The sequence below is a fragment of the Meriones unguiculatus genome, chromosome 16, assembly GCF_030254825.1.
Source record: "Meriones unguiculatus strain TT.TT164.6M chromosome 16, Bangor_MerUng_6.1, whole genome shotgun sequence".
Taxonomy (NCBI): domain Eukaryota; kingdom Metazoa; phylum Chordata; class Mammalia; order Rodentia; family Muridae; genus Meriones; species Meriones unguiculatus.
The window spans coordinates 62911974-62924986 of NC_083363.1; positions in this window are offsets into that span (position 1 = coordinate 62911974).

Here is a 13013-nt window from a genome sequence, read left to right on the forward strand (position 1 = left end):
GTATTCTCTGTGCTCTGAGCTGAAGGATTTGATGGAGACATCTTTTATTAGAGCTGTGTTTTCCAAGATCTCTCTCTCTCTCTCTTTCTCTCTGAATATATTGCTGAGGCTCTCTGTATTTGTTCCCATTTACTGCAGTAGGAAGCCTCTCTTTCGATGGCTGAATAAGGCACAAATCTTTGAAAATAGCAAAATATAATTCGGAGTCATTTTATTTTTACTTTTATTTTTGACAAGTAGTATTTGGTTTTATATTAGGTCTTTGGACTTTCTAATCTCTGGATATTGGTCAGCCAAGCAGAGTTGAGTAATGGGTTCCAACTTGTGGAGTGGGCCCCAAGTCAAATCAGACATTAGTTGGTTATTTCCACAAGGTTTATGCCACTATTACCCTAGTATAGTTTGCAGGCTGGACAGATTGTAGATCAAAGCTTTTGAGGCTGGGCCAGTGTTTAATTATTGTTGTTGCTATTTTGGCTGCCTCCACAATACCTTCGTAGACCAAGACACTACAGACGAGAGTGAAGGTTCTATGTGGATACCAGCTCGGCCTCTCCACGTTCAGTGAGTTGTGTGGATGTTGTTCTCGGCAATGTGTCTTTGCTGCCAGTTTGTGGAGGGTAACATATTGTCTTACAACAGTTGTTTGGGAATTTTCATGAGACTTCTTTGGCCAACAATTCAATAGGATGTAACCTGACCCTGGTCCCTGACCCTGGAAATTTTGCTTGGTGACAAGAGGTGGCCAGTTTGGGCTCTGTCTCTCTTATTATTTGGAAACTTAATTAGGATTGCCCTCAAAAATTTTAGGAAGTTCCCACTGAACTAGGTTACCATACCACCCTTCAAAAACGCAACAAGAAAAACAAACAAACAAAAAAAACCCCAAAACTTCAGGTTTGGCTGGAAGGGCCTTGACTTTTGTGTTTCAGCCTTTAAGAAATCACAGATGCAATGTCCTTGGTTGGGATATCAGTCTCTGCAGGGTCCCCAGGGTTCAGGAATTTTTGGCTTTGTTGGTCTCCTTTTGGAGCTCCTGTCCCATCCAGATTTTTCTATCTCCCCCTTTTTCCATAGACTCAGTCTCCATGTGGGTACCCTAATAAGGGAACAGGGGCTTTCTCTGGCATGAACTCAGTCACAGGCTTTCTGACCAGGGGTGCAGCCTTGCCAGAACACAGAGGAAGACAATGAAGCCAGTCCTGATAAAGCCTGATAGGGTAGGGTGAGATAGAAGGGGAAGAGGACCTCACCTATCAGTGGGTTAGGCGAAGGGAAAAGGCGGAGAAGATGGAGGAAGGGTGGACTGGGAGGAGATAAGGGAGGGGGCCACAGCTGGGATATAAATAGAATAAACTGTAATAAATGATAATAATAAAAAATTAAAAGAAAATAAAGAAGAGACCACAGATAATAGCCCATACTACAACAATGTCCATCACCATAGATGGAGAAAATAACATATACATGATAAAGCCAAAGTTAAACAATATTTATCTACAAATCCTACCCTAAAAGAGGTGCAAAACAAAGCTAACACCAACAACAAAAACAAGAATAACAAAACCCTTCAGGAGGTTAAGTACAACCATGAAAACACAAGGAATAAATTATCTCACACCAGCAAAATTAAAAGAAGGGAGAATACCAACACACTACCAACAACAAAACAACAGAAATCAACAGTTATTGGTCATTGATATGTTTCAATATCAGTGGTCTCAGATCCCCAATAAAAAGACACAGACTAACAGAATTGACATGAAAACTGGATCCATCCTTCTGCTGCATCCAAGAAACACACCTCAACATCAAGGATAGACATTATCTTGGGGTAAAGGATGGAAAACTGATGTTTCAGGTGCATGGACAAAAGAAACAAGTTTGTGAGGCCACTTTAATACTTAGCAAAATACATTTCAAACAAAAGCTAATCAGAAGACTTTGAGCAGGACATCGTATACTCATAGAAAGAAAAATCCACCAAGATGACATTTCAATTCTTAACATCTCTGTTTCAAATACCAGGATACAAATGTTTGTAAAAGAAACACTACTATAGATTAAATCACATATTTACTCATACCCTGCTTGTGGGACATTTCAGCACTCCACTCTCACCAGCAGACAGGTCCTCCAGGTAAAAACTGAACAGAGAAATTCTAGAGCTAACAGATGTCATAAACCAAATGGACTTAACGTATATGTACAAAATATTTTACCTAAATACAAGACTATATCCTCTTCACTGTATCTCAGGGAACTGTCTCCAAAATTGACCACATACTCTGACAAAGATGGAGTCTCAACAGACACATAAAAATTGAAATAATTTCCTGCATGCTATCAAACCACCATGTATTAAAGCTGGATATCACCAAAAGAAACAACAGAAAACTCACAAACTCATGGACACTGAACAACTCTCTGAATGAAAAAATGGGTCAAGACAGAAATAAAGAAATTAAAGACTTTCTAGAATTCAATGAAAATGAATACACCATATAAACCAAACTTATGGAACACGATGAAAGCAGTTTTAAAAAGTTCACAACATTAAGTGCCTACATTAAACAAACAAACAAACAAAACTGTAGAGATCTCTTACTAACAACTTCACAGCACACCAAAAATCTAGAGGAAAAAAAAAAACAAAAAAAAAACAAGAAAAATTCACACCCTAGAGTAGAATTTCTTACAATATATTTTGATATCTTTTCCTTCCTTGATGTGAAGGTACCATCCAGGTCGGCATTTAAGCTAGTCTTAATTAGCACAACTTTCAACTGGACAGAGCCTAGAATCATTTAAGAATTGATTTTTTAATTGAATTTTTATTTTTTTAACATTAATTACATTTTATTCACTTTGTATCCCAGCTGTAGCCCCCTCCCACATTCCCTCCCAATTCCACCCTCCCTCCCTCATCTCCTCCCATGCCCCTCTCTAAGTCCACTGATAGGGAGGTCCTCCTCCCCGTCCCTCTGACCCTAGCTTATCAGGTCTCTTCAGGTCTGACTGCAATGTCCTCCTCTGTGGCCTGGCAAGGCTGCTCCTTGTCAGATTTTTCCAAAACAAGTTTGCTATGGGAATGACTATGGAATATTATCTTGACTACTTATTGATTTAGGAGACTGCAGCCTGCTGGGGGTCGCAGCATTCTCTGGGAAGGGGGTACAAGGCTACATGTGAAAACTAGCTCAACGTGAAACATTGAGCAAGCCAACAAACTGCATTCTCCATAGTTTCTGCTTCAAGTGTCTGCCAGAGTTTCTGCTATGACTCTGTAATGAAAACTAAATAACACTTTCTTCCTCCGAGTTTCTCTTGGTCAGTTTTTTAGCAGAGCAACAGACCAGAAACTAGCACAGAGCTATATTTTGTTGATATTTATTCTATAAATATATTGTTTTTTTACCTCTACTTTTATATTTGAGAAGCATCTCAAATAAATTTTAATATATTATTGTGTGAAGAATGAGCACTATCCCAGTTTTTTTTCCTGGTGCTATGATAAATACATTATGAAAAGCAATTTGGGAAGGAAAGCCTTTTTCCAGTAGACACTTCCCAGTCCCAGGCTATCATTAAGGGGATCAAGGGAGGAATTCAAGCAGAAGCGGAAACAGGATCCACGAAGGATGCTGGTTACTGACTTGCTGCCCATGGCTTGCTCAGCTTGCTTTCTTAGACAACCCCTGACAGCCTGCCTAGGCAAAGCACCGCCCACAGATTCACCATCTCCCAGATGAATTATTAATCAAAAAAATGGCCCCACAGAAATAGCCATAGGATAACCTGATGAAAAAATTTCCGACTGAGATTCCCTCTTCACAGATATGTGTATGTTTATGTCAAGCAGATGAAAAGTAACCAACATAGAGGTAGAAGCATTTTTAAAAGAAAGTTTCATTTCCTAGTACTACATATGGAAACTCATTTTCTAAAAACAGTTACTCAAAATTCATAGGTAAATTCACCCCACATCATCAGACAAACAAATGCAAATTGATACTAAAGCTTCAGCCATCAAGGCCTAAAGTTTAAATTGTTACTGTGGAGAGGAGACTATGTTCACTTTTTCAAAAATGTGATATCGTACAGTGACAGAATCAACCCACATTTAACACGTCTGTTCTAGACACTAGCCATCCAAAAGTAAATGCATGGACAAGAGATATGACTAGACCTCTGTAAGACTTTATGGGAGTTCTGAAATTGCCAAACTTACACACAGCTAATTATCCTTCCAAGGAAGGATAGATAAGAAAGATACAATGTTAATGCACTTTAATACTCTGCAGAAAAAAGAACTCACTTTAACACAAGTGCATAACAAATACAGATTGCATGTGCAAAATAAATTACAAAATAAACATCTGATGTCCACAACCTGCATTCATGCATGAAATCTAAAAAACAAGTCAGAGTGCTATCAACATTATGTTGGCTGCAGGGAGGCTGACGTGAGAGGGTTTGGCTTGTATTTCCACTCTAAGAAGTTCCAAAGTGTAAACTGTGGTGGTTGTCTTTGAAGCAGTTGACCTTTGTACAACAAGCATGTTACATTTTCTGGTGTTATAGGAATGTGCTGTAAGCTTATTTGGCTGGCCTTCAAGAGCTATGCCTCACAGCCACTGCATCATGCTCTCTATATGGTATGTGTACACTTCATTGGATATAAATTGTATCTCTGTTAACAAAAATGGTAATACTCTACAGGAGTGGTAGGGACTTTACTAAAAGCCTAAATCTTTAACTAAATGACAACGAAAATCATTCTGGGTTGTTTCCTTTCTAGGAAAGTAGATGATTTTATAATGAAATCTAAGCAGCTTGGTCAGTCATTAGTTCATTTAACAAATATATGGTGGGCAAATCTCTCCTAATCATTTAGCCCAAATAAGCCCTTTGAGAAATCCTGAGTGATGGAGCATTTTCTTATGTTAGCTAATCTCTATACAACTTACCTTTTTCATTACTATTTTCAAAAACTAAATGAACGTATCCATTGTCTTAATCTGTACTCTCAACAGCATCGTAACTGTGGAAAAAAGAAAAACAACGAGTTTTGACGAATTATTGTGTGGCTTCTCTTAACCTTCAGATTTCATCATTTTCCTCCATTTCTAGCTTCCCCAATCTTTTGCTTCCCTCATTTTTCATCTTTAACATCTATCTTTGTCTTCTCTTGAAGCACTGCCATTTAATTCTCTATTGCTTTCTCACCATCTTTATAACTGCATGTTCTTGAACTGTGTTTCCTACTTCATGGAAAATAGATAGAGAGCTACAAACAGCAGGAAATATAAAGAGAGAATTCTAACGTCCATAGAAAAACAGTAACATGAGCTAACCCTTTTTAAGAGTAGTTTTATATATTCAATAAGTTTTAAAACACTGCTTTAAAATACGTTCTCTTTAGTGTAAATGACAGAACCATCTTTTTCTCAGCCATTCCGGGTTCCCCTGCCCTGGTTACTTTAGTTGATGGATGTGTATATAGTTCAGACCAGAAGACAAAATATATGATTCATCCCCAGTCTAAAAGCCCCATTTGAATGACACTTTATTTATATTAGCATTCCTAATTACTTAATGACCAATCAGATATGGTTCATTGCTAGTAAGTGTAGCAACATGTTGTTTGAAGGATGTGGTTTAATTAGTGTACTCCTAAAACATGCCCCTCGTGACCACCGGATGTGATCATTATTTTATGTATTTAACTGCGAAATTCATATTTACTCAGCAGGCTAGGGAGCAGCATTTTAGCTCTCAAAGCTGTTTAATGCAGCATAGTTATGTTTTTAAGGCAGCCTGCCGAAACTAAGACACTGGCCATTAATAAGACTCGCCATTACTCCAAGAAAACCATTCCTAGACCTACATGTTAACGTGTATAAAACGCAGTAAAGAACACATGACCAATATATCGCGTCTATGCGTGTTTGTTATTATTTTTAAATTATGTGCGTGTGTGTGAGTGTATGTCCATGTGTGTGCAGGTGCCAGAGGAGGCCAGCAGGGGGCAGAGAAGAGCTAAGGGCGGCTGTTGATTATGGGTGAAGTCCCTAATGCCTTTCACTAAACTGTGTGTCTATTTTTATTTCTTGCCACTGTTAATTAGTCTTAATGAGCATTATATAATACTTCTTGAAATTATGTAGAGTGATTCTTTTACATTTTTTCTGTTTGCTGAAACTATGTTAGCTTTCCTAATGCATTGCTTTTTTACAAGTATTCTTACAATTAACAACACAAGCAAAAAACAAAAAAACAAAAACAAAAACAAAAAACAAAACAAACAACAACAACAACAAAAACAACCTTAAAATACTTATCTCTCCAAAAATTCTTCCTGGATTTTGGTAAGAATAGCAATTAACCTTTATTTGAGGTTGGGGAGAATTTACATCTTTGTTGTGTTGAATTATCCAAACTGTGAACTCATTTTTATCTTATTATACAGGTGAATTATTTGTGTACGAAGCATTCAGCATGGATGTGGTATGAATGCTTCACTATTTTTGTATATGTGTTACAGATCTGAATAATTCTGAATACAATTTTAATTTTATTATTTAATTTCTTCTTGCTAATACATACAATAAATTGATTTTCATTATTTTTTTATCTATTCTGTCAACTGAATTCGGTCAATAATTTTAGCTAATGTTACATACATTGAGACTGTAACACAAAAATCAGTTTACAGGCAAATTCTAGCAGTATATTTCTTATTTTTACTTCCATTTTTATTCATAATCTATGCACTTATTGTCTGCTATAACTGTTGAATGCTGCCTACAAGCTTTGATACTATGATGAATGAATGTGAAAAGAGTATATTTGTACCTTTCTATATTGTCAGAGTTGAGGTTTTTATTATCATAGTTATTACCAGCTACTTTTAGCCAGATTTATAGTGAAAATAAAAAGCACAGAGTTGAAGAATTTGGGAATATTACAGTTTTTCCAGAAAAGGAGTGTGAAGTCCCCAAGCAAGTGGGAGAAAGGGGCTGCAGCTCTCTGGAGAGCTATACATGAGAAAGAAGGCCCGGAATTCACACTGACTTATAGGACCGGGCCTTGAGGGGTTCCAAGAATTACTACAGACCTTCAGACCCTAAAAATGAAAACTCACTTGGAAGACATCTCTCTTAAAGGCTTGATCCCTGTGGGGACAGAGATGAGTCAGGACTAGGGAGGCAGAACCAGGTAGAGCACTCCAAGTGTTTGAAAGCAAACTAGTCGACAAAGTGAGCTTCAGACAGTGCAGCTTCACACAGTGAAGCCCCATGACACGCTCGCACACGCGCGTTCACACACACACACACACGGGAGAGAAAGCTTCAAGTGCATTCTCACAAAGCTTCAAGTACACTACAAGAACAGCTTCGTGTGTGCAGATGTAACTTAAAAATAAATACATAAACATGGAAGAACTTTCCAAAACTCTATTTTCTGCTACTTTACTGTGGAAGTTTTTAAGCTAAAGCAGCAAATGCTGCTCACGGTGTAAGGAAGTAAGAAATCTGAAAGTCCTTAAGCTTGAATACGAATTAGCTAAAACAGCAAATAATAAAAATTCATACACTTTGTAAAGCCACTCTGTTATTTGAGACAATGCACATTTGTGGTCAGAGAAGCTTCTTTGTAAAAACAAAGCCAGATGAAGAATCTATTCATTTACCTAATTCACATAGTTACACTCTGGGTACTCTACAGCAGTAAAAGTAAATGTAAAAAGCTATTTTTATGAATACACATGAATCAAAAGAAAGTAATATTGAGTACCATAAACAAATGGTATATTGGAATTGATTAGGAAAACAAATTTATGGTTCTATAAAATGTAAACATATGAAAATACCTTGGTTTCTTGAAATAAAGTTGAATGACGTTAACGAATGGTGAATAATGTTTCTCTCACAAGCCAAAGTTCGTGAGCCCCAAAGGCCAGGTACCGATGGAACCCTGCTTTAAGTTTCTAGGCAGGGGGGATTCCCAAAGCGATACATGCCATTGTCTTTGAGCTTAGAACCACACAAGAGCTTGATGATAAATCTGCCTGCTGAAGCGTCTACAAAACTCATTCATGAGAGGTAGAGAAACCCAGCCGGTGCTGACCGGGATTCTTCCTCCCTGCTGACTGGCTGTCAGGGCACCAGGAGGTTCTGTGTGTGCTGCTGGAAGAGGAAAGCCATCAACAGCCTTACCCGTCTGTGAAGGCTGCAGGCTACAATAACAACTGGCTTCTCAAAATACGCCCACGGATGCATCAGCGGTAGGAACCCTATGGGGCTACAAACCCTTTCTTTATGGGAGCTAATGCCTACTCCATAGCTGGGAAATCAAGCCTGGTACTGCAAACTCTGCCAAGAACCAGTACCTGGTAAGGCCATAGACTCTAGGGGAGAGTAGCATGATTTTTCTAACTGGACATAAGATTACTTTGCCGTCCTACAAATACTTAGGTCTGTATCAGAGCTCAGCGCATCCCCCGGTCTCAGCAGAGAAGGCTCGTAGTGCAAGGCTTCGTGGTTAACACAGAAACCCACAGCCGGGCGGAGTGCAGAGTGCTCAGCTGTAAACGCGACCTCAGTATCACAGTCCCTCCCTCCCAGTGCCCAGGGAAACTCACGGATGAGAGATTGCAGGAGCAGGAGGGCAGAGGTGACTGCTGTCAAGCGTGAGTTCTGGGTACCGCAGGGATGATGAACTCATATACTCACATCATGTGATAATTTGCCTAAGGCCTGGGTCAGATCAAGGCAGTAACAGTCCAGTGTGTATGGGGACAGTGAGACACACACCCTCATTCTAGCTGAGGATTACTGCTGGAGGGGAGGATTTTCTTAAGGGTTTTGGCCCCTGGTGGGTTGGCCCATACCTCAGTGACCTGCTCCTTCCCCTTCTACACACAGGTAGTAGCCATCAGTTTAGTGGGCTCTGAAAAGTGAATCAAAAGAAAATAAAGCATTAAGTTGGGAGTGTGGTATGAAGGATGGAATTCAGTAGAATTTGGAAGGAAGTAAATACAATCAGTGGACTGGGGGAGGGGTGTGGGTGGAGAAGGGGAAGGAGGGTGGAATTGGGAGGAGAGGAGGGAGGGATTAAAAGTGAATAAATTATAATTAATAAAAATTAAAATAAAAATAATCTAAAAAGCACATTTTACATGTGCATGTAAGTTTCAATGAATAAATAAAAATACCTTAAAATATTTTATAATGTTAGTGATACATTTATTCACTAAATGCGTGGGAATGACAGGCTATTCATGAAAATAAAACGTGTAATTTCTTTTGTAAGTATAACAATCTTATTATTATATTGATTACACAGACAAATAAATCTTAGCATATTGCTAAAAACAAGTGTTTCCATGTTACTTAATTTTTAAAGAATGTACCATCATCAGTATTCTAGGCTCTCACTTTTTAGCCTCCTAACAACTCCATGGGAAATTGATGGTTTTGCTTATATTTAAAAATAATCTAAATAATAAATAAAACGAATGCACTATATATTCCCGGTGTCCTGCTCTCCGTCCTCCCTGAAGCTCTTTTTCCCTCTTCCCACCAGCAGTATTTTTCTAGTTTCCTGGGCTCTGGGTTTCTGCAACCTAACACACAAATCTAAGCTTTTGATCCTAGGATTCACATACCAAGAGCATGAGATGTTTCTCTTGTTGGTTCTGAGTTTCTTCACTCACTATGATGGTGTCCCATTCCATCTGTATACCTGGAGATTTTATTTTTTACAGCTGAATATAATTCCATTGTATACATGTAACGCAGTTTCATTATCCAGTAATCTATCGATGGACATTTAGGTTTCTATTTTCTTATTATTATAAACAATTCAAAAATTAGTATGTATATGAAATTATCTGTGTGCTAGAAGGTATATTCCTTTAGTTATATGTTCTTCAGGGATATAGCTTGATTAAATGGTGTCAAAATTGTTTTTTGGATATATATATCTCCCACCCTCCCTACTTGAATTTAAGACCCACTCCATAAGAAAAAACACATGCCTTGCATTATAGTCTCGCCAAGAGACTATAATGATGATTGAGGAACCTCCAGGTCCCAAAGGTGAGCCTACTACTAGTTGGCTAAATGTATGGAGTATCAAGATCTTCTCTTAATTTGTATCGTTTTGATTTTAGATTGGTGCTTCTTTCAATCCTAATCAAGGAAATTTATTTGTGAAGTTCATGGCTGTTAATACAAAAATTCACAACTGATCAAGTACAGAAAATTAGTGTCAACATAGTGGTTAGCAACAGATGAGACGTCTATGCCCCCTCCACACAAGGATGAGGGGAGACAAAAAGAAAATTGTAATAAGCACAAGCTAAGGAACACTGGCGTGAAACAGTGTCTTCTACACAAGGCAGGACTGCTGCGTTGATGAGCTTGCAGCACTCATGGTTGCTTGCGTAAGACTTGCCCGAGATAAAGCCAATCAACAACTTAGGATGCCTGGGGAGGAGCTCCCAGGACCCCATCTGTAACTCGGTGGCTATTGGTGATTGATGTCTTCTGGGGAAAGAGAGCCTTTAAGGATGTCATCCCTGATAGGCTGATCATGCTCCTTTGGACAGCCCAACACCCGTGAGTACTTATGTAGCACAAAGTAAACTCAGAAGGTTATTTTAAAAAGAGGGTAAATGAATTGGGCAGATTAGAGAGGTGAGGGTAGATCCAGAAGTAGTTAGGGAGAATAAATTGGGCAAATATGATCAAAATACTGAGTGCAATTGACAAAGATGTTTTGTTCAAGTCTTAGTTTTAAGGGTGACAGGTTATGGAGATTAAAGTGCATACAATATTCATTTTTAATATATGTACAATTCTTCTGGCTACTTTGCTTTGTGTGTGTGTTTTCTGTTATTGTAGCAAATTATCACAAATCCAGTGGCTTATGCTCACCAAATGTAAGACATATAGATGTAAATCTCAGAAACCACGTCTATCTCCATTAAACCAAAGGCTGTATTTGGACAGTGCTTCTCATACTCCCAGTCTTTTTCTCTGTTTGAAGACGTTGTATGCTCTAGGCTACTAGCTTCGTTTTTAAAGTACTGATATTCACGGTACTAGAAGGCATTGTGAAGGCTGTCACAGAAGAAATGCAGTCATCAACCCAGCCACAAAACCTTTGTCTGCACAATGACCTGTGTGTAAGATACACTGGCCACAGGCAAGGCACAAAGCTGTGGGAGAGACCAGTCACTATCTGACTTGACTTACCAAAGGCTCCCTGAGATGGGACCCATACCCAGCACAGCTGGGGTGGCCAAGAATCCAAGACTAGATAGAAAAGGGACCTAGGGGAAAACCAAACACTGCTTTCTGATGGAGTAACATAGATATAAAATAATTCCCAATGACACTCTGCTATACTTACAGTGCAGTGCCTGGCTTGGTCTTCATCAACAAAGCTTCCTTATGCAGCAGATGGGACACAGAGGAAGAGACTGCGGAGAACTCATTCTCAATGAGATGCCTTCATCCAATCCTCCCCCTCAAGACTCAGGGAACCCTTCGAAAGAGAAGGCAGAAAAGGCAGAAAGAGAGAAAAACCCAGAGGCATGGAGAAAACCATGGAAACAGGCCTCATTAACACAGCAGGACTGACACACATATGAACTCACAAAAACTAAAGAAGCCTGTACAGGGTCTACATAGATTTGCACCTGACAGGGTCCTAGTGCTGAAAGGAGAGATAGACAAACATCCCCTCTCTCACCCAGAGACTATCTATAATAGATAATCACCTGCAAATGAAAAATCAGTTTTCTCCAAGGGAGTCCTACTGGGGAAAATTACTCCTAAGGGTAGTCCTCATGCTCAGCAGGAGAGGCCGGCACAAAACAGAATCAACAGCATCTTTGGAGGTTCTTTCTCTCATAATATTGTGACAGGTTTTTGTTGTTGTTGTTGTTTGTTTTGTTTTGTTTACCTTATATGCCACACATATACACATATATATGTATGTATATGTATACATATGTGTGTATACGTGTATATGCTTCCAGTTGTATGTTTTTATGAGATTTCTATGTATGTAAATTTGTTTCTCTGTGTCTGATTGTGTTTCCCATGTTTTGTTTTTTTTTTTTTGTTTGTTTGTTTGGTTGGTTGGTTTTTGGCTCTTTTTTCTTTAATTTGTTTGTTTTGTCCCATTAAATCCAGTTTGTTTTTTTCTGTTTCATTTTTCACTACTATTCCTTAGATGCCTGAGAAGGCGGGAACTGGATGGGAAGGGAGGTGGGAAGAAACTGGGAGAAGATGGGGAGGGGGAAACGGGTCACAATATGTGTGTAAAAATATATTTTCAATAACAATAAAAATAAACAGCTCTTATGTGTATTTACATTAGTTTTACTCTTCACAAAATCCAAGTTTTCTCTTTCAAACCTACTAGTAGCTATGTTAATATGAGGCTAAGACAGAGCATTCATACTTCATAAGCAATGTGGATAAGGTTAGATCAATAATGGTGGGCTCTCAATTTATCGGATCACATTTGGACACCAGGACAAAGAGACTCAAGAGAAAGCCTCTGCTTGCAGTGGGAGAGGAGCAGAAGTAGATATTTAACCCAAGCATGAGAAATGAAGATTGCTGAGAGGGAAACTTATTACCTCACCTTGGCAACAGGCAAAATATCATTTTTTATAGTCATTGTGTGTAAAGCTAACAGTAATGACTACAGTGAGCACCGAAGAAAAACGCTCAGGGGCTGAGATGATAGCCCAGCCAGGAAAGTTCCTCTACACTATTTGTCCACATTTCTCTACAATATTTGTCACATGCTCACAAAGCCAAAGGGCAGATTTCCTTTCCACACTAAAGCTGTAATCTACTTGGACAGGTCAGAAGTATCAACCTCCTGGCATGGGGGGCAGTTAAAACCCTGACCTCTACAGGAATAAACCATGAAAGTGTATGGCTTACACAGCAACAACTACCACTGTGAGAAAGTCAGAGGTA